The sequence below is a fragment of the Monomorium pharaonis genome, chromosome 5, assembly GCF_013373865.1.
Source record: "Monomorium pharaonis isolate MP-MQ-018 chromosome 5, ASM1337386v2, whole genome shotgun sequence".
Taxonomy (NCBI): Eukaryota; Metazoa; Arthropoda; class Insecta; order Hymenoptera; family Formicidae; genus Monomorium; species Monomorium pharaonis.
The window spans coordinates 27,259,572-27,282,098 of record NC_050471.1 but is presented as its reverse complement, the minus strand read 5'-3'; the positions used below and the strand labels follow the sequence as shown (position 1 = coordinate 27,282,098).

The 22,527-nt window shown below is 43.8% G+C and overlaps 1 protein-coding gene and 1 long non-coding RNA gene across 5 annotated transcripts in view; both read right to left on the bottom strand.

The window, feature by feature from the left end:
* LOC105837765 (hepatocyte nuclear factor 6) overlaps positions 1 to 22,527 on the bottom strand; it is a 96,504-nt gene that overhangs the window by 57,050 nt on the left and 16,927 nt on the right. The window lies entirely within an intron of this gene.
* LOC118645650 lies at positions 6,507 to 22,523 on the bottom strand. Its single transcript, XR_004963338.1, has 2 exons — positions 9,660 to 22,523; positions 6,507 to 9,106 (listed from the first exon to the last, which is right to left on the bottom strand). It is a non-coding gene; the product is annotated as an uncharacterized LOC118645650 (long non-coding RNA).

Here is a 22,527-nt window from a genome sequence, read left to right as displayed (position 1 = left end):
TGCGTTCTCTCGTGCGTTTTTAAACTCGTTTAATAATCGTCATGGCGCGCCCGCGCGTGTATGTGTGTGTGTGTGTGTGTTGTGTGCCTAGCGAAAATTGTTTTCCCGTTTATTATCTCGAAAACACAATAATCATTTTAATAAATGCGCACGAGCGAGCCGGCGAGGACCGATGACAGTGTGGGCGCATTTGTATTCGAGCGCAGGTACCGCGGATTAAAATCTCCGAGTGCCGCCTTCCCCCCCTCCCCTCCCCAAAGCTTCCGGATGCCCTCGCGATCCGCGCGCGCTTCCGACATTTTCGCCGAAAGAAATTCCGACTCCACCTTGATCGGACAATTTATAATCGGAATATTATTCGAGGACTCTCGAATCCTCCGCTTTTTCTATTATTACACGTTGATATGTTCACGGGATATTTTAATTCCCAAATTATTATTAAATATTATATCTTCAAATCTCTCGCACATTTATTTCACACGTACGTATAAATGTGTATAAATCGGTTGGGTCTTATTGTTGCGGCATTATTAAATTTGTTATGTTGAATCGTATTCAGTTGGAATCATTTTTAATAATTCCCATCTACTCAACATGTTATTAATTTAACTAAAACAATGGGTGTAAAATCATTTAACTTAAAAATTGTACTAAATTTCACTCAAAATTAATTTATTATTTATTAAGTGCGCAAGTTAACATAAACGCTGTTTACTTTGAAATTAAACGATTAAACTGCAAAAACGAGTTAATTAGTTGAGGCTGTTTTTATAACTTATTTACATGTTCTGCAACAATACATTAAGTCTCGATGCATACGTAGAGGTAACAAAATGTAATTTAACTCAAGAAACCGATTTTAATTTGATCTTTTAATATTTTAGCGCGCTTCGAAATAATGCACACAGATAAGTTGAATAGAGATTAATTTTCACGTAATGAGACCGTCATTACGATTGCTCAATCATATTCCAAGCGCTTATTTCTTTGAGAAACTTTCGCGCGCGCGTTTCGCGCCAGTCGATAATTCCCGCGGTCCGGGAAAGAATCGGCGGTCGCGGCTCGATACTCGACAGGCTCGCGAAACCAGTAATTCGCGGAGGAGCGGTTTCGCGATTTGCACGAACGAGCCGGCACAATTCAATTCGTGCCCGCTGTGTTCGATCACCGGCAGCAGCAGTTTTCGGATCTCTCGCTGCGCGGACAGGCGGGCGGACGGACGTACGGACGGACGGACAAACGGGAAGCGGGACTGCCGCATCAATTTTATGTGTCGCATGTGTTAACTCTTTCTAATTCAGTCCATCAGCCTTTAGTGCGCTTGGGGGCGTGTACTATTGAATTAAGATGTTGGAGCCAATCGAATTTAGAGCCGCTCGGTCCGGTGCTTATCTAAAATTGAATCCACGAGTCTAAAGTCAAAAACGTTTTGAAAATTGCACGTATTAATTCCCTTAGAGATAATTAAGGATTGGCGAATTAGTATTTGTTAGTTATTTGTTTACGTTATTGCTCTGTAATAATTATTTTTATTATTACATTTTAAATTTTATCATTGACAAATTTGTGAATTGGTTTTCTCTCTTATTACTGTTAAATTCGTATACGTAATATCGAATTGTTCCCAATTTAAATAATTTTTAATTATTCCTGTAAGAGGTCGCAGTTGCCTCTCACTCAATATGTTAATTTAAGTAAAACAGCGGAGTTAAACAATTCAACTCGAGAAATGTGTATAAAATTTTATTCAAATTTAATTTATTGTTTACTGTAATCGTTAGTTATGAACGTTGTTTCGAAACCAACCGATTTCCAATCACAAAAATGATTAGACGAGGTTTTGCTTTTAAATTATTCCTGTAAAAGATGTTTTGTGCTAAACTAATAGATTTCGACACATACACACACATGGACATTAAAATAACAAAATGTTACTCAAGAAATTGGTTTAAATTTAATCCTTTAAATAATATTCTCGATTTCGTCGCTTGACCTGCACGCTAAATTACATTTATAATGTTGAATTGTACCAAATTTGGGTCATTTTTTAATCATTCCCGTGTTGTGACTGCTCGTGTTCAATATGTCACCAATTTAACTGAAACAATGAAGTTAAACAATTTAACTCGGGTAATGTGTGTATTAAATTTGATTCAAGCTTAGTTTATCATTTACTACGTGCATACGTTAATTATGAACGCCGCTTACTTTGGAACCGCTAAGCGACCCGATCACAGAAATGCGCAGGTTGATTAAATGCGGTTGCTTTTCCAGGCGCGTGCTTTAAAATAATAAAAATTTCGGCACAACAATGATACACAAAAGCAACAATGTGCTTATTTAACCCGAGGCACCTGATTGAAATTTCATCTTTTATTATTCAACAGATGCAACATGTCTAAAATATAGAAACCGGGATCGTGCGGTTTGCGTCTTCGCCTCTCGCATCGCCACCCCTTCGTCCCGCGCGATCGCAAATATCCTCCCTCCCCCCCCCCCCAATTAATTATTTCGCGTACGCGCGCGCGCGATTTTTCTTCGGACCCATCCCGGCCGCTCGTCGAGGATGCGCGCGCCCGTTGCCGTGCGCGCAACTTTTAATTTCTCTCCCACGACTCTAACGCATTTTTCATCGGCGGCCGGGCGCAAGTTATCGCGCGCTGCTTTTTTTTTCTTTTTTTTTTTTTTTTTAACGATCGCCGCGCGCGAGCGGGAGATTTATTCGCCGGGCGCGCGTTCGTCGCCGCTGCAATATTCAGTGCTCGAAGCCCGCTCGCAGCCTCGCCGCGGTAGTCTCGTGATCGCGCGATTACCTGGACACACACCACCACCACCACCACCAACGCCGGCCACCACCGTGAGCGAAGGGGGGCCGGGGGCGGCAGCCCCCGCTGGTACCGCGCGTATAGATTATTGATCAGGTAATGGGGATATTTTTGGAGAGCCGACTATTCCGGGGAGAAGAACGCTTCTCTCTCTCCTTTGTAAAGCTTTGCTTTTCGGAACGCCGCCTCGGTTGTACGTACATACACAGGACGACGACGTAAAATTCGCGCGACCCACTTTGCCGCGGCCGTCGTCTGCGAAATGTATATAAAAATCCCGCTCTGTCCCAGAAAGAGAGATCCGTCCGCGATCCTCCAAACACCGGAGGAAGGAAGGGAGGGGGGAGAAGAACGTCGATCCAATGATTCGCCCTGGTGGCCGCGTGTGTTTCCTTTGACTCTCCGCGACCACCCCCTCCAGATATCACCGCGAGGGCCCGCTACTTTCGAATCATTTCAATGTCAATATTGAAAGGAATAAATATTGCGCGCGGGAAGCGCGCCGATTCAGCTTGAGTGTTGTAAAATTCAGCTGGGTGCGGGTCTGAAAATAATCTTGTCGTTTTCCACGAAAATGATTATGTAGGTCAAGACTTTTCACAATTATTTCGACGGCGCAATAGAGATTACTTCCGGAAAGGATTGGCCGACGAGGCTGAGACGTTCCTCGTGATGCTCGAACGTTTCAAATGGTCAGGATGACGATTCTGGATGACGAAGGCGCGAGGTGTACAGGGCGTGTTCGAGGAGGAGAGAGGGAGAGAGAGAGAGAGAGAGAGAGAGAGAGAGAGAGAGAGAGAGAGAGAGAGAGAGAAAGAGAGAGATTCCTCCCGAATCCTCGCGCACCAACAGTTGTCGTCCGCCATACTCCTCCTTTTTCGCGCCGCAGGCCGACCGGCTGCTGGTGGTCCGGCAGACTCCGGAGATTTATACGTTAGCGATACGCAGCTGCGATGCATAGGACTCGGAGCTTATGGCGAGCCTTCGTGCCTGCGCGCGGGTTACGCGGACAGCAGCAGCTCGCCCTACGGTGCCGTTGGTACTACATATAGATTATTGATCAGGCAATAACTCAAGGACTAGTTGGGGTGCATATTACCGCGCCGGGGCGAAGGAGGGGGCGGGCGAAGGGGGGCGGGCGCGGGCGCAACGCTCCGGCTGGCGTACGGTAGCTGTACGTTGCACGACGGTTATGCTAATTAAAGGCAACCTTTCGGCCGCGAGAGAGAGAGAGAGAGAGAGAGAGAGAGAGAGAGAGAGAGAGAGAGAGAGAGAGAGAGAGAGAGAGAGAGAGAGCTGGCCGGGTGTCATTACGAACACATGCGGCTGTCCGTTTCGCGAGAAATACGTATATATATCGGGGCTGTAAGGTGGAAGAAGTGTGTCACGTTCTCGCGAAAGTGGAACTCACGAACCCCCCCCCCTTTCTCCCCCTCCCTCTCCGGTAAATATACCGCACCGATCTCCTACGAGCTTGTAAATTCTCAGCGCTACGTAAACAAATAGTTTATAATGCGCTTCGTTTGAATTATATTGAACGTGACGATGCGCGGGAAAAATTCGCGAATAATGAATGTTCCCCGGAGATGCTAAATTAAAAAAAAAAGGAAGAGAGAGATATCTCTTTCGTTCCCTTCGTTTCCGGTGACGCGTTCTATTTGCTATTTACAGTTAAGGAGGCGCCCGATCGAGAAATTAGCAACGCTTCCACCTGTGGTTCTCGCCTAAAAATTATGTAGCGTGTTATTTTAAGCATAGCTAATATTGCATTAGAACTTCAGATCGATTGACCGTGTAATTTTTATGAAAATAAAAGCTCAAGTTGAAATTTTATACGCGGCATCTTACGACAGATGCATCGAACGATTGATACCGCGTTACGTTACCTTTTAAAATGCTTCGATATAAATAAAAATTGTATGAATAGCAAACCTTTTTATATATCCTTTCACAAATTCTACTTGCACTCCATTCATCATTTAGTTGTGACGAAACTGAAAGAGTGTAACGAAAATCGTACTGCGGCGCCGTTGGAAAAATAATTTAGGAAATTTCTACGAAGATATTAATTGAAAACTTAATTACTGTTGCAACAAAATATGCATAAAGTCTTATTAATGGTTATCAGAAACATTTTACTAATTTAATTTCGCGCAATTGAAACCAATAGTGATTTCGTGAAGTCAAAGTACACGCTAGAAATACCGTCATGTTTTCAACTGATAACTCTCTTTTTTTTTTATTAAGATTGTTTCGATCGTACATCCTTAAGTTGATTTCGTTTCTAATCGAGCTTCGTGATCGACAAGTGCGAGATGGAGGTGTAACTGCACCACTCGTTGTCACATAACGCGACGCGCGTTTGACGCGATTAGATGATAAATGATTTACGAGGGGGGGGGGGAGAGGAGGGAGGGGAAGGGCGCACGAATTAGACTTGTATGATGTTTCTTCAATTTTGAGAACCGTCTGCCAATATCGGTAGAACAGTGATCCTATCGACAGGACGTTTGCGAATAAATCTCTATCGAGAAGGGAATTAATATCTGTCGGGGCGTTTTACTTTATACCCCGAAAACTGGGCCAACTGGATCTTGCGAGTCATAAAATAGCGATCCCCCGCGCCGTGTGTTTAAAGCAGGCTAGATTATATTTTCACACGAAGCCGGAGAGACTCCGATTTCTCTCGGCAAAAAAAAAAAGAGGAGAGAGAGAAAGACAGAGAGAGAGAGAGAGAGAGAGAGAGAGAGGGGGGGGGGGCAAACGCGTTGTTTTCCTCGATCTGCTAAAACGCTTCGGGGAAACTCTGAGAAATTCATATTTCACGAAGTCGTAATGTTCAGCACGGAAAGATTAACGAAACATTTTATTACTTTAAAGTCGCATGCGGAAAGTTAAATATTAAGGATTATCGCATTTTGTTCCTTTCTCTCTCTCTCTCTCTCTCTCCCTCTCGCCAACAATGAAAAATAACTCGCCCGATGACGAACCGCGCAGCGGATTTCCGATATTAATGAGATTACATAAGTCTCTTATCCAACGTAAAATCATTAAGCGTTTCCCGATTATGTAAGACACCGTAACCACGCCGGGTGGGAGATTATCGCGTTTTAATACTCGGAGGCTTAAGAGAAACGACGCGTTCTCGTAAGGCTCGTCGCTGGCGCGATCTTTCCTGTATTTTTTCCCCCTCCCTCCGCCCTCTTCCTTTTTCGAGAAAGAGTCGCGCGCGCGAGTTCCGCGGATCGGAACGTTAATAATTGACTGGTAATCGAAATTCGATTTCCACGTACAAATCGCACGATTTGTCCATTAAATCCCGCGACGCTCGGCGTCCGACGTCGGCGAGCGGGGGTGGAATAAATGGCGGGGAAGGAGGGGACTGTGTCCCGCGTTTTGTCGCCCGCGAAAGCGCCGATACTTATTGTGCAATCCGCGAGAGCTTCCGAAGACTTAAAGTGCACCGACGATTTCCACTTTGCAAAGCAATGCATCCGCGCGACCAATCGATAAGCCGCCACTCCGCGATAAGACGAAGTACGGTTCTCTCAGTCCCTCCCTCCCACCCCCCTCCCCCTCCCGGCCGACAGGCCGACAGGCTTGCGAGTAGTAGTTTCACAGGGAAACCACATACCGGGTGACCTGAAAAGCCCCCGCGCGGCTGACGGCTTGTTTGTGAGGTTTTTTTTTTTCCTTTAAGAACGGATTCAATTTTGCAAATTAATTTCAGAGTGAATGATCCGACAAATCCATCGACAGATCCTTGATTCTTTAATTACGTAAGTCGAGGTGCAATTTGATTATGACGTTCTATAAGCGGCGGATAAGCGGGAAATTTGGGCAAATTATGGAATTGACTTGACATAGAAGCATTGACGTTAATGATTTAACACCCATTAAAGAATCACGTAAAAAAAGACATCTGCCAATACGGACTTTTCAAAAAATAGAATCTTCTTGAAATTTATGAGTTTACACAATTCCAGAACTTTAAGAACCTGAAAGTCTATATATAGTTTATATACTGTCTGTATTCGAAAATCCTGTAAGTGTTGTAATAATTTTCAGAAATGTGGGAATATCAATGTTGTGACTTTAGTGTAACTTGTATGCCTTGGATAGTTTTCAAATAGTATAATTGAATATTTGATTACGAAATATATCCGATGTGTAAATCTATACTATAAGAGTGATTGGATACCTCATAGTTGAAGTGATTTAACGATGGACGGTTCCAAATTAGTTTTAATTATTAAAAGTATATTTACATAAAGGGATTCTGGTTCTACAATTTTTTAACTTTTTTTCATAACTAAGATGCGAAGGCTGCTAGATTAATGAAAGACAAAACTAATTAATATTCCATCGTTTATAACCCCAATTTTTTTCAGATTTTTGTTAGCTCTGTTCACATTGCTTATTTGAAGAAATTTTAGCTAAAACGAGTAACGAATCTTTGTTAATAAATTTCCATAAGGATAGTTATGTCACAGGAATATCTTCTCAATTATTTCTAAAAAACAAAAGAACGAAACGATATCTAACAACTCCCTTCTTTTTCCTATACAAATATATTTTTGGGGGCACCCTATAGGCGCACCTGTTACCGAAGCTCGCAATATATAGGCGCGATTTTATAAACCTAAAGCATATTCCGAGGAGCGCGAGGACGACGACGAGCCACTAGAAGACTAAGAGGATTCTCTTCCCCGAAAAAAAAAAAGCAGAATAGCGAATGGACGGGGACGAGGGATAAGCAGGTCGACGGAGCAGAGTAGGGATGAGGGATGGGAAGAGGAAGGAATAGAGAAAGGGGTTGCGAGGGGGATGATGTCCGAGTGAGCGACAAGAGCCTTTCTTCCTTTACCGTGGCATTTTCCATAAGTGGATCGTTACGTCGATCCCCCCGAGCTAGAAAGGGAGAGGAAGAGTAGAAGAAGATTCAAAAGAGGAATCGACGCGAGGTACTGGCGAAGGAGGAAAAAAGAGAGGAGGGGGAGAATAACTCCTAATAAAAATACACGATAAAGGTGCGTCGGATACGTAAGGAGAGCCTGAAACAATACGCCACCCTTTTTGCGGATCAGGATAGGTTGCGGGAAGGAGTTCGCGACACGTTCTGAGAAAAACACCTCGTACGATCCGTAAGACGTTTGAGCCAAGGAAAACATGCGAATAATTAAAGACGCTCTGAAAAAAAAAATGAAGTATTTCTGCAATCGGGGAATGCAATCGCATAATTGCAGAGCAAATAACTAAGGACATAATTTAATAAAATCATTATTATCGTTAACTTACTGAGGATCTAATTTAATGAACGGCGTTCTGAAAAAAGATGTTTAAATTATCTATTAAAATAACCTCCAAAAATTCATGTCCATATTAGAATAAGCGTTTTTCGTTTAACTTCACTTTTCTATCGGAGTCAGATCGAACACTTTAAGCCGACAACGACGCATTTTAGATTCCCCTCATTTATATTACCTTGCAGAAACTCTTCTCAAACGAGACGCGTCTCCCCCTCTGTATTTTGCCGCGGCCGAGAGGCAATTAATAGTTAGGAATTAACGGCTCGGTCCGGTTTCACGCGTTTACGCAGTAAATTAATCGCGGATCGCCGGACGGCAATCAGCGCGAATACGGTTTCGGGCGGCCCAAAGGCATACGCGCGCGTGTATCCCACGTACCAGGATCGGCCAGGAGATCACCCGATGATCCAGGACACGCGATACGCATCCCCTTCACCCCTGCCGCCCCCGTGACCGACCCCGCTCGCCGATAGCTCAGATTTCGTCGATATGAAGCGCGCGCCACCGCGTCCGCTCGGATTGCACAACCTCCTCCAACCCCCGTGGGGGAATCACGCGGGGGGAAAGGGGGGGGGAGGGGGGTATACCCGCCGATGATTCATGAGGCCGTCATCGCGTGACCGAGTGACACGCTCGTGCGGGACTTAATGCTTCTAGTGAGGAACTAGAACCGCCGAAATCGGTCTTTCTATTTCCCGGATTAGCATAAGTGATTCATCACGCCGCGGTACGAGCGGTGTTGTACATACGAGGCGGAATCTCACGGAAACTTCGTGCAAGAAATCGAGTAAAAGTGACGGATCGAAAATATACCGCGAGAGATACCGGATTTTCGTCCGAGTTGCGCAAAATTTTCGAGCTCGGGAAACTTCGAGGGGATCCCCCCGTTATCGCGTGTCCCTCTGATGCACGGAGAGAATTTTCTCTTGAAATTTACCCTCCAAATCTGCTAATTGTGGGACAATGTGTGACCTCGAGCAATTTTACTATACTTTTTAGTAAAATTTAGTAAATTTGACTAAAAGTACAATTAATTTTATTATACTTTCAGTAAATTTTATTAAAAAGTACAGTAAAATTCCTCGAGGTCGCACATTCTCCCACAATTACCAAATTTTGAGGGTAAATTTTAAGAGGAAATTCTCTCCGTGTAAGGACATTCGGATGTGACGCGAAAGCCAAAGAATCTGGAACCTTAGGAACTCACGAGTGTCGAAACTGGGACGTTTAACGGCCGAGAGGGGATCGAAGCGTTTTCAGGTTCGAAGATTCGCACCGAGATCCACCACGACCGCCAAGCGAGGATCTTCTTCGAGAGGAGAGAGCCGGACGCTTACTCGCCTACTCAAATATACCGTAGACGACGCCGCCGCCTGACTCGGAGAATTTTAGAGTCCCGGGGATACTCTACGCGGGAAGGAAAATCTAAAATTCCAAGGATTCAAGGGAAGCCGCCCAAACGCGCGCGGGAGGCTACCTCGGGATTTTTCCACATCTCCCCCCCCCCTCCTCCCCCCATTGCGACGTCCGATATCTGCATGTAAATTACGGCGTATAGATGACGATAATAATTCGGAGCGAGAGCATCTCTCTTCCCCCGGAAAGGGAGAAGCCGCACACACACACGCCGAGGGCGGAAACGAGACGTTTAACTTCGAAGGGCTGGGGGAGACGGGACGAGAAATTCGGCGCCCCGCGTGCACCCGAGCGTAAACGGAGACAACCCTCGTCTCATCCCCCTCGCCCATCGCGATATACGATGCAATGTACTGCGTCACGTCAGTCGGCAGCGCATTATAACGTCGGCTTGCGATCTAACGACGACGACGACGACGACGGCGGCGCGCGGGTCTTCCTCTCTCGCTCCTCCTCGGGTACTCGTGTAACACGGCCAGCCACCGGGGGCCAGCGCCTTTGTAACGGCGGCGCTGGTGGCACCGTGCATGTAACGAGTTTCCAATAATGGCTCAGCTGCGTACCGCCATTGGCCACGGGGTTCGACTAAACTATATAGCGAGCGAGCGAGAGAGAGAGAGAGAGAGAGAGCTGTGACAGCGACTGCAAGGATGAGCGGGGTGGTGAACCCTGACTGGTTCCATCTAGTAGTTTTCCTCTTTCCTTCTCCCTATCTTTTGCTCTTTCCCGCTCTCTATCTATCCGCTTAACCCCTGATACCGCGACTTTATTTCGCGAACAAGCCACTTCGAGAGTCCAGTGGTGCTTCCCGTTTCCCGACATGTTTCATTTCTTCGGGGTTAGAGAGAGAAAGAGAGAGAGAGAGAGAAAGAGAGAGAGAGAGAAGGCAATTTTACCGAAAACTCTCAAGACGCTCGGCGATGATCTTTTTTCTGTAGAAAATGTTCGCGCCGTTATGTGGTAGAAAAGGGACATACGTGCAAAGATAATTGGAAGTGTAACGTTCGCTGATTTTTAGCATTTCCTCAGAAGAAGAAAGCGCGCGACGTTTTTCTTCCGCGGGCGGACGGTTGGAACTTTTATATCTCGGGACTTTTATTGTCGACGGGAGTTTACCTTAATTGCCAACGTAATATCGATATTGATTGTCCCGTAATTCCGTTTTATTTAAAATGTAATTTTGAGGTGACATTAAAAAGGTATGCCCTTTTATTTGTACGATTGCATCGATTATTTCAGATTAATTTCGATTATTAACAGACACGTCAAATTAAAAATAAAATTGCCGCACTCCGCGCGCGCCTGTGTTGCGCGCACACGTCATTATGTTTAATTTGTTTAACAAAATGGCGCAGTTTGTAATAACACGCGCGATTTTCGAAGCGTACCACTTTTTCATCCCCTCCCCCCTCCCTCTTCCCCTCTCCTCCCTCTCCGCGTTTTTTTTTTTATTTCCGCAATAATTACATTCTGCGCTTGATTGACTTTGTCGGCAATCATTGAAATTCCATTTTCCGCGAGCGCAGCGCTCGTGAAAAATCGTCGATTCTCGACTAATTACCTTCCGCCATGTAAACAAAGCTAATATGAAGGCGATGTGTCGGCGAGATTTTCCGAGAGCGCGGAATTCACGTAACAGAGAGGTCAAAAATAATTCATTGTTCCCTCTGTATCCCATCCTCCCCATTGCCCTGGACTCCCCTTTCCCCTCGCCCCCCCACCCGTCTCCTCTCATGTCCTTCCGAATTCGAGGACCGTGTTTAAAACAGCGGGCGAGAATTGCGATCGATCGCCCGGCGCGAGGATTCGCTCTCGAATGCGCTTGACGCTCGCCGGCGATCGATTTCGCTTCTCGCTCGGCGAGAATTATTAATCGGCCTCTTATTCTTCCGCGAAAACGGAATCTGAGTAAAACCGCGCGCGACATTCTCGGTATATATATATATCTCTCTATTTAGCTTTTTCTTCGCGGGAAAGAAAATGACGTACGCTCGCACGTCGACGACTCGCTCGTTCGCGTATCCCGCTCGACTTATCGACTCACGCTCGAATCGAAACCCGATTTGGAAAGAGATTCTGCGCGGTATCGTCGCGCGCGCGGGACACTTTGATGGACGCCTGATGTATTCTCATCTAGGAGAAGAACGGACGGACGGACGGACCGTACGGCCATTGGTCCGTTTATTTTAGCATTCGGGTCACTCAGGCGTCGCTGTTTCATTCGCGACAAAGTGACTACCCGCGATTGAAGAGGTAAAACAAAAAAAAAAAAAAAAAAGATCGCCACACTCGCCAGCGCGGCGACGAATTCATCGCGAAAATGCGCGGGGGTGCGTCCTCTTGCATATTAATTTTCTTCGAAGGGGCTCTTTCCACCTCCGCTCTCAAGGGCTTCATAATTTTTTCGTCCTTTCGAGTCCCTGAATCTTTACCCGGCAAATTCGAACATTACGAGGGCGCTCGACAATCGCTTCGTTCTCTCTCTTCTTTCTTCCCCCCCTCCCCCCTCTCTTTTTGGGGGTGCTTCCAGCGCATTTATTTAGTGGGCCACGAAAATGAAAAATCGCTCGTATCTCGCCGGCGCGACGTTTGTTCCTCGCATTAGATACGCGCGCGACGTCGCCGAAGAAAATCGACGAGAATGAATGGGGTGCCAGGAATGCATTCCTGAAGAACGTCACCGATAAACTAATGCCTCCGATTTCCTCCGCTTCCGAAGCGGCTCAGCCTAACGGAGACATCCCGCGATTACGAGGGAATAGAAAGGGGAGGGGGGTGTTTCGCGATGCTGCTGGGTGACTCGACTTTCTTTCAGAAGACGTCGGAAAAAATGTCATTTATCAGCTCGCGAAGGCGATTTGCTAGACTTCGGCTAGAGAGACAAAAATTTCGCGATTAGAAGCATTTAAAAGTTTATGTAAACTTGCGAAATATAAACATCTGCGACGCGGAGCTTTCGTGATAAAAGTCATCGTGTTTTGTTATATGTTTTTGCGCGTTTGTATCTGCGTTTTGTCGATGGCTTTTAAGGGATTTTCAATTTCAGGTTTCTTTTTTCTCTTCAATTTTGTAATAATAAAATTAAATAAATATATATATACAAAACAGAGTTAAAGCCAAAGTATGGGCTGTCACAAAATAAACAAACAATAATTTAATATTAAAATTAAAAAGTAATAAAATAAAATTTAATAATAACAATCTTCATCGTTAATGTACAAAATCATATTATGTACAGGCTCTCTTTAATAAACTGGCGATCAATACGTTGACAGATTCTTTGCGACATTCTAAAACAACATTGAAAATGAGGGTATAATTTTCAAATGAGAAGAGTCGGAAAATAATAAATGACTAGAATTTCGCGCGCTCAGCAACGGTGAAGTGATCAAATATACTTCCATGAATCAAGCACGCTAATAAATTTCACAAATATGCAATAAAAATTTTATCAAGTAAATTATTTCTGTTTATCCGTAACGAAATTATTGTAAAAACAAATTCAAAATGTTCCTTCCCTTTAGAAACACTCTGTACATAATGTAAACGTACTCGGTACGTATATGTCGAAGGAAAGCTGCAAGCGGACGACGAGAAATTGCCAGCCGCGAGAAGAAATTAAAAGCGTCGCCTTCTTCCGATACGCTATCCGATAACACTGTGTCTTAACAGTTTCCGATCGTCCCGCACGAGCCATTGCCCCTCCGTTCGATAGAGGAAATCCCCCCCTCGGAAACGGACAGGGATCCCCCGTCCGGGACATTAGCGACTTTCGGGGGCTGATTTTAAAGCGGCAACAAGCGCCTCGCACCATCGAGCCAAACCGCCGCCTCCATCGATTCCCAACTACCCCATACGTTAGCGAGAACACAAAACACTTCGTTATCGAAAAATTGATCTTATTAGGCGAGACGTGGCTTCGCCGCGGAAACTTTTTGCCGAGCATCCCTCGGCTTTCCCACGAGGGATTCGGGACTGCCCGTGTAGATGTCGACCACGCGCCTTTCAACTTTTAATTGTGAGATAACCCCCAGCCCCTGTGACATTTCTTTGCCTAATTCTTGTTTAAGTAGAACTTTCTAATGCAATTACACGGTAGAAAATATTTTGTGTATATATTAAAATTGTTTATCTTGAGTTTTTAACATACCTGAGTGCTAATTTAACATAATGTATTTATGTTATCAGAATATTTTGCGTTAAATTGATATTCAACATTTTTTAAATTAAAGTCGAAACAACTCATGGGCAAATAACATGAGAGTAATGTAATGTACGAAATTGTAGTTAAATTTTTAAAACAAAATGTATATTTAAAAAAATTATTTTTGGAGCCGGTTTATTAAATTTTAGACTAATATATTGTCAAGCAAAAAGATAAATACGTCAAAGATAAAAATAACAAATATATAGATACATCTCTCGAATTAAATAAAATTAAACAGAGCTAAAAAAAAATCTCGAAATTGTTTACTAATTTTCTTAATTTTGCGTTTAATTTTCTAAAATCTCTCACTAAAAAGCCTCTTAATTTCTAATTGCAAAGAGAGAAACTCTGAAAGGGTAACGAATTTCGCGACTGAGCCGCGCGACTCTGTCACAGGCAACATCATCTCTCGCTGCAGTTTGCTGCGAAGGTGATTCTTCGCGAATTCTTGATCTTGCGTTATTTAGATCGCGCCACGTGCGCGATGCAGCGCGGGACTTAATGCGGAAGGTGCATTACGCGGCTGGGTGTGCGCCCGACAAGGCGGACGAATGGCGAGGAGAGAGTGAGAGAGAGAGAGAGAGAAAGAGAAAGAGAGAGAGAGAGCGCCGGGAGGATTACGGCGAAATCTTTAAACGGGGGCTAGATCAAAGAGCGCGGCGGGTAGGATAGCAATTAGTTTCATTAGTAACGAGGTAATTAGCTACGCGGAGATGCCGGGGCGAGGCGGCGGGTGCGCTCGCAGCGAAATGCCGCCTTGTGCCCACATTCCTATTCCGAAACTGCGCTTTAAAGACTACCATGCCGAATCGCGCCCCCGGGGGAGCCACCGAGGGGATTTTATCCGAAGCCCAAACAAGGCCGAGGCGAGGTCGAGAGCGCGCGAAGGGGAAAACGGCGTCCCGCGTTTCTCTTTTACCCGACAGCCAGAAGAAGTTCTCTACGGCGTGCCAAATTTAGTTTCGTCCTTCTAGCTGTACAAAAGCGCCACCACTTAGTCGGATATAAATATTGTTCTACATTATTCTTTGCGTTTTGTGCTTGTGCACTATTTTCAAATGCAAATTTGAAGGGTTTTGTAGAAAGACGTACGTTTTTCTTACTTAAGAAATTTTACTTATATTCACTGTCCACAATCAGAATAATGCAATTTTATTTTCGTTTTGAAAAAAAATATTTTATTACACATATGAATGTGAATCCTGGGGTTTCCCGGTTTCGAAAATTAATTTTCTTATTTCATATTAATTCTTATACATGTGAAGAAATGATGGAAAAACTTTGCTTTACCAGTACGTGTTCTACTTGGGATGCATGCAAATATTTTGCATTATTCAATTCTGTGATTATTTGTCATCATGTAATTTTAAATTTAAATTACGAGTTTTAGAGAGGAACGTACGTATTTGTATAAAATTCTGATAAATAAGAAATAACATTTATTATGTATACATAACACGTAACTAATAATTAAAGAAAAATACAAAATATTTATACATGTGCACAATTAAATAGAAGTATATTTTTATTCGATACAGATTGGGCGAACGGCACGATTCCCATGCGTTCCTCGAACCGCGACCTCGGATCTCCGTTATCCCGGGGCCGCGTAATTACCACCGGCAACCTTGGATTTTTGAGCCTTGTACGCGGTACAAGGCTACGACGTAATTACGGAGATCGCGGGCCGAGCTAAGTTTCGGATTTTCCCGCGATTAACGGCAGCTTCTAACGCGGCAAACTCGGTTCTCCCGAGATCTCAAAAGGGTCTCAAGTTGTCTCGGGGAGGAAAATTCTCCATCGATGCGCCGCGGCTCTCTCTCTCTCTCTCTCTCTCTCTCTCTCTCTCGCTTTTCCAGCGTGCGTGCGTGCGCGCGCGGCCTCTTTCGATAGATGTATAATTTTATAAGTGTGCAGCGAGGGGCTATTTTAATTACAAAAGAGAACCCGCGTGTTATTGAGAGGAATTCTGCTGATAACAGGAGGCTCTCGGCTAATAACGGATAAGCTCTCGGTCCGGCTGGCTGACGGAGAAATAAGGGGCGGAAAAATCGAGGGGGAAAAGAAAAAGGCCGATTGCCGGCCGACCGGCCGGCGAGAGATGCCGGCCCTTTCATGCATAAATCGGACAACATGGCAGGAGAGCCATGAAGCGAAGCCTTCGTCGAAGGTAGCATCAGCTGAGAAAGGTAATCTCGCCGCTTCCTCGGCGACTCATTGTAATTCCACGCTAAATTTCAATCCGCGGCCGAACAAAAGCCGCCGCCGCCTAGCCGCCCTTCTCCTCCCCCTTTCAGCCGTCACCCCCTTGTTTCATCTCGTCGAAGCCCTTCAACGTCGCCGGACAATAAATACTTGAACCGCGAGAACGGGAGCGTCAAGGAAGCGTACGAAAAATCATGTAAAAAGAATCGAAGCCTTTTTGGGGGGATCTAGAGCCCCTCTCTCGGGGGGAAGAGGGGAGTTAAGGCCGGCAAGAAGAAAAAGAGAGCACTCGGTCTGTTGAAAGAAAGACCCCCTTGTCTCGTGGCGCATCAGCTATTAATATTATGAGCGTCATTATAGTTAAATCTAATGTTATTATCGTTATTACAAAACGTAGTTGTTATTAAGATATATAATATAATACACGTTACTCGTTTTGTTCAAATTAACTCTAGACTAACCTGTTTTTTTATTACTTAATTAGATCAATTAACACTTAGAAGACGGTTGTTTTTCGAAAAAATTTCGAGTTCAAGAAAAAATTATAGTATGCTCTATGAATGTTTGAAAATACGCGATTGTATAATTATATGAGCCACAACGTTTTCGGCTTTTTTTTAGACACGTCCGAATTTGAGGCAAAATCGGCAAGATAGGAAAAGTCACCTGGATCGGTGTGTCCTAGCTTGGACAGTTAATATCGCTGAGACGAGGAACTGAAGAATTTCGCCGTGAGTGCGTGAAAACAGCGGGATTTCTAAGCGTGTGACGTATGTGGAATAAAATACCGGGTCTTTAAGGGTTGCGACTTTAATAAGGAGTCGCGCGGAAAGGGGGGAGGCAAGAAGATTCTATCTCTCTTCTCGTGTGCTGAAAGTCTACGACGTGCCTGGTCGCTTTCCCCAAGTTTAATTAGGTACGCCCTACGTATCCCTCCCGTCCGTGTGTATACAAACCGATACTACGACGTTCGGTATTGGCGAGAGAAACGGACGTTAGGGATGCACCGCGGACGGGAGGTAGCGAGGGGTGGCTTTAAAAGGACTTCAGGGAGCGAGGGAAGAGAGGGGAGAGAGAAGCGAGTATACTGCGTACAGACATACGTACATGGTGTACCAGAACCTACCTCTTTGCCGTAAAAGTTAAGGTAATACTGGAATGACGATCGAATTTGATGAAAAAGTCGATGATGCAGAATTAATGCACATTATTATCAAGATTTTGCATGTATTTCTTTTATAGATTTGGAAAATCCTTTTTCAAAATAAAAAAAAACACGTATTAATATCAGCCTGTGAATTGGACTTTATATCGAAAACGACAAAATATTTTTCATGTTATTCTACTTACGTACGTATGTATGTACGTCTCGCACGTGTCTAAATTTACGTCTAAATTTACGTAGAACGATTTCGTCTCAATTAGGCGTCAAAGTCTAACTTTAGAAACTCCACATTGTTTGTTCCTGTCATCTACGTGTCTGGAACCTCGCGAATTGTCGTGAGTACAAATTGCAGATTTTTTGTCATCAAGCAAATTGTTATGCTGTGACAGCCCCACACGCCATTCTGAACTAAGAAATAATAAGAAATATCGAATGAGTTATAAATTTTTTCCGATTTTCATAAATTCCGTAATTCAGACTGGTAGTAATACTTTCACGGAAAAGGATTTTCAAATCTATAAAAGCGATGAGACATAGTTATTCGACAAAAATTACTGCTTTATCGATAAAATAGACCCGTCTCCAGCTTCCCCTTTAAGATATCCGAGCAATTCGAAATTAAAAAGAAACAATTGTCAAGTGTTCGTCATTGATCGAAAGATCAAAGTGTTTTATTTTGAGAACCTGAAATAATCCTTGATAACATCGGAATTGAAAGGTGCGGGAAGAGTCAATGTGCTGGTTTCGTGTCGGGTGATGTAAAATTTAAGAATTTATTGAGCGTCTCTAATTTTCATTTCCCAACTTATTGAAATGACGAGAGTATCGCGCACGAGAGGAGCGCGCAGTTTCTGAGAACTCACAAAGCCGGAAGGCTCGCAAGCCAGGAAGCTCTTAGTACATACATTTTTAGTAAAATTTCAGTATCGTCCTCCCGCATAAATCATTCGCGCCGGATTCTTCTCTCTCTCCCCCCCCCCCTCCTCCCCCGTTCCTCCTCGCGATCCTCCTCGAATCCTTCCGGGAGAGTCCGTAATTTTATGTCAATCCGTTGCTCAAATATTTACAAGAACCCGATACATAGATTTAGACGTTCTCCCAAGCAGCAGGTACGCTCGGGAGAGAAGAGGCTCCAGGTTTCGGGACACCCCGTATACGGCGTATACATTAGTCCAGACGTCGCGTGTGTTCGTGGAGGAATCGAAGGCGGTAGCAAAAGGAGAGAGAGAGAGAGAGAGAGAGAGAGAGAGGGAAGACGGGGAAGATGAGGATCGCGGAAATGGACCGTTGCCTGGAGCTCGAGTCCCACCGATATAACGGAGTCTCGAAACGGAGTCTGTGAATCGGGATGGGCGGGCGAACGGGGAAGGGTTGGCGACCGGGGGAAGGGGGAGAAGGGGAAAGGGCCCCTGACTTTTGTACACGTCAGATTGAAATTTAGCGTGGGATTTCAATGAGCCGCCGAAGTAGCGAGATTACCTCCGCCGACTGATACTCTCCCGCGACGTTATTCGCGTTCGCGATTCGGAGGATGACGACGACGACGACACATCGATCTTCTCCGCCTTCTTTATTCCCCTCTCCGTTCTCCCCCCTCCTCTCTCTCTCTCTCTCTCTCTCTCTCTCTCTCTCTCTCTGCCCTTGCTTTCTTTCGTTCGTTTTCCTGTTTTTTTTTTATTCCTCCTCTTTCCCCTTTTCATTTTCGAGTTTCCTCGCGGTGTCTCCGTATTCCTTCCGCGCGGCATCGCGCGTCCAATCAGCTCGGAGTCCGATTTGTTGCCTCTGAAAGTTCCTGATCGCGGGTTCGACGCTTAATTCGCCCTTCGGCGTGAGCTTAGCCTCGCTCTTGCGAGAGCACAACTCGCGGCTTCCTTCCCTTTATTCCCCCTCCCCCCCCCCCGACTGAATAATACAGTGTGCGCGTTCCCCTCTCCGGCTGTAAACTGATTCGCGTTGCTCTTCGCGAGATAAAGCTGCGACGGCTTTCGGCCGCGAGCTTTTCGTGCCTCCGAAACTTCGGAATCCTTGAGAAATTCGCAGTCAATTCTTGTCCTTTATGGGATAACCGACACCGTGAGCGTGAGCGCGCGGAACTCACGGTGAGATATGGAGTTTTGGTTATGCGAGCGATTGCATTTTTATTGCGAGGGATATTTCGGTGCGCCGGGGAGAAAAAAACACGTTGTTAATTTCAATAAATTTTCAATTTGATTAAATTCTTTTCAATTCAAATATTTATATTTTCTATATTTCGTACATAGAAGCATCGCTTACAGAGAGTGAAAATTGTATTTGTGCAATTATTCGTGTCACTTGCTATTTTAATAAAAGTACAAAAAATTCCTTCTATAGAAATCCTGTTTAGTATTTAGAGTAAATTTTTATTCTTACAGAGTAGCGAATAATTGCTCATTTTTCATTCTACAAGATTCAGAAAGTATATTTAACTGAAATACATGAAATAAAGTGCATATTGAAGAATTTTGTGTACTCCGGTTAAATATTTAATTACCTGAGCCAAAGATATTTAATCAAGTTGAAATATTTGGTGAATCAAATCAACAATTTCTTTTCCCTTAATGTATGAGCGTTTAATCTCCGAAGGCTGCAAACGATTTTCTCGAAAAGATCGTTTCTTTTTTTTATATTCTCGCGACGCAGTGCACTTCCGGAATCCGACGCTAACGAAAATTGCTCTCTGCGTCTTCCTGATTAGCCTGAATGAATGAAAATATTAGTCGAGACGGGACGTCGCGGACACAAAGTGCATATCGAGTCGGCTCTATAGATACGACTATAAATTCAATCGCGGTAGGATCGGTTTAAAAATCCATCGGAAGTCGCGTCGATTAATCTGAAGTGCCGCGATCGAGTTCCAAGTGTAATCGAGACGCGCTTTCTTCTGAAATTTATTCAAAATTCACGTCTGTTCGCCGCTCGGGGGATCGAAATAGCGCGCGTCGGCTTCGATTAGGGGATCGCGCATTATTTAACAATCCACCGGAATGGATTAGATCGATGCAAAAGCGAGGGGAAGAAGAGGCCGATTAATTAATTTCATAGCGCTGGATAAGGAGCTGTTCTTCATTTAATCATCGGTTTCTATCGAGACATCTGCTGCGGATCGAATATACGGGAGGATCCTGTGTCTATTCTCTTTCCTGTGTCGCACGCGTGTGCGATCGTCGAGTTAAGAAGCGAGTTGAGATCTTGATTTAAGACGGTATTCTGATCCAGAGCGCAGAAAAGAGTGACCTATTTTGCGAAACTTTTAAAAAGGAAACCTGCCGCACACATTCCTCTAAGCTTTTACACATCTAGTTGTACAAATTTAGCAGATATCTACAGATTTTTGTACGGCTGAATGTTTATCAGCATTTGTGTTGTAGAAATTTAAAGTTTCTAAGAGGTTATCGACTTCAACTTTTGTATATATATAATGTAAACTACATATCTAACAACCGTAAACCAAGATTACAGGATCTATAAATTAACTGTTTCTTCGTTAAATTTAATCAATTTTATTTTAAGAAATCGATACTTATTTTTAAGTACCTAGCTTTTTTCAGAAATGTCAACTGATTTGAAAAATGTGTTTGGCTTTATTTAATTTTACGTAACACATAATTGAGCCATACAAAAATTTGTAGATATCTATTAAATAATATGAATAAGCAGATAAATAAAAGCATAGGAAAAATGTGTGCGACAGTTTTTAAAAAAACCTGCGAAAAGTAGGCGAATCTCTCACGCTTTAAACTAGAATACCCTTTTAAACGGTACTGGATGCGGTAAATCGGACGACTTTTATCCAGAACGCACGGTGGAAGGAAACTGTCCAAGGAGAGAATAAAAATGATAAATTAACAGAGGATGATGGACGCCACGTTTATCGCGGACTCGCGATTTTACTCGCTGGTATGCAAGTCGGATACGGATAATTAATTCAATTCGCGAAATATACGTTTAAATGTTTCATGCGCGAGATAATTGAATCGCCCTCGATACGATACGGATCTCCGTACGGCAAAGATATTTATAATAAAGTTAAGCGGCGCGCTGAAACTCTCGGATATGTTATTACAGAGATAAGATTCTTAGATGACATCGCGAGAAGAAATCGTCGGGATATTCTCGCCTTTCCCGGTGCTCCTGTACATAATAACGTATTCCCGCAAATACGTTTAACGGTAACGCCATTAAGGCGATGCTCGAAAAACCGCGAATCGACATCCGAATTGATGGAATCTATCAATCCCGACACGCCGAGAGCGCAAGAGAGCTCTTTAAAGTCTTATGCCGAACAGCTGCTGTCATTATTAATTTTGTTCGGTTCAATGACGGAAATTCGTGACCCAATTTGTATCTGAGAATTATTAAAGGAAACCACAGCAAGAAGCTTTGTATTATTCCGCTCTTTATCTTGCGAGCTTGGAAAAAAATCGCGAAGAAATCTCGAAAGTGTAATGTCAAATTAATCCCCTCGATGTAATAAATTTCGTTCGACAATCAGAAATGTATAATTCCAAATGACGGAAGGCGATAGGAAGTCTCGTTATTAAAAATTTAGCAACGAGAATTTCTTATTAAGGAGATATGATCGAAACGTTAAAATGTTTCAATCAACTTAGAAATTATATAGAATATATTACCAAAATTAAACTCCGTTTACCGTGTAATTTCTTTTTTTATAAAAACAAGCTAACAAAATTATGCTTTTGAACTGAAAAAATATACATAACGCTTGGCATAACGGTGTTAAAAAAAATTATTACAATGATATCAAATAAAAACGAAGATAAGCATTGAAATATACGGTGACAGGTGGACAAGTGGAATGTTGCAGGTTAGTTATCCAAATTGTCACGTCCGATATTTTTAAAAACTAAGACTACACGTAGACAGTGTGTAAAATATTATTAACAGTTATCAGAAACATTTGTTCGCTAATTTATAAAGTTTAGAACCAATAGCGGAATCGAAATACACGCTAAAATTTCAACAGTTGTGCTCCTAACAACGTAACGTCACTTTTTGTTGGAGATCGTATCGATACCTTCTCAGTAATGATACACGGAGAGGAGGAAACAGAGGAGGGAACAGGGGAGGGAAGAATAATTCTCCAACGTAGATAGAGGTGAGTCACATTTCTTGAGTCCCTTCATTGAGAAAGTTCTCGGCGAAGTCCGGAAGCGAAACTGTTTGCCGTGTCAGCGATGCGTCGTCGATGTAGGGTAAGGAAAGGGGGGACGAAAGTGAAAAGAAACGCCGCGAGGACTTGAGAAGCGCCCGTAACGCGACGTATCCCGGTGGGGAGGGAAGGAATGTATCGCGCGATGAGGTCCGAATATGTCCGCGAGGGTCGGTAGGATTAATTACTACTATAATGAATTTCATATT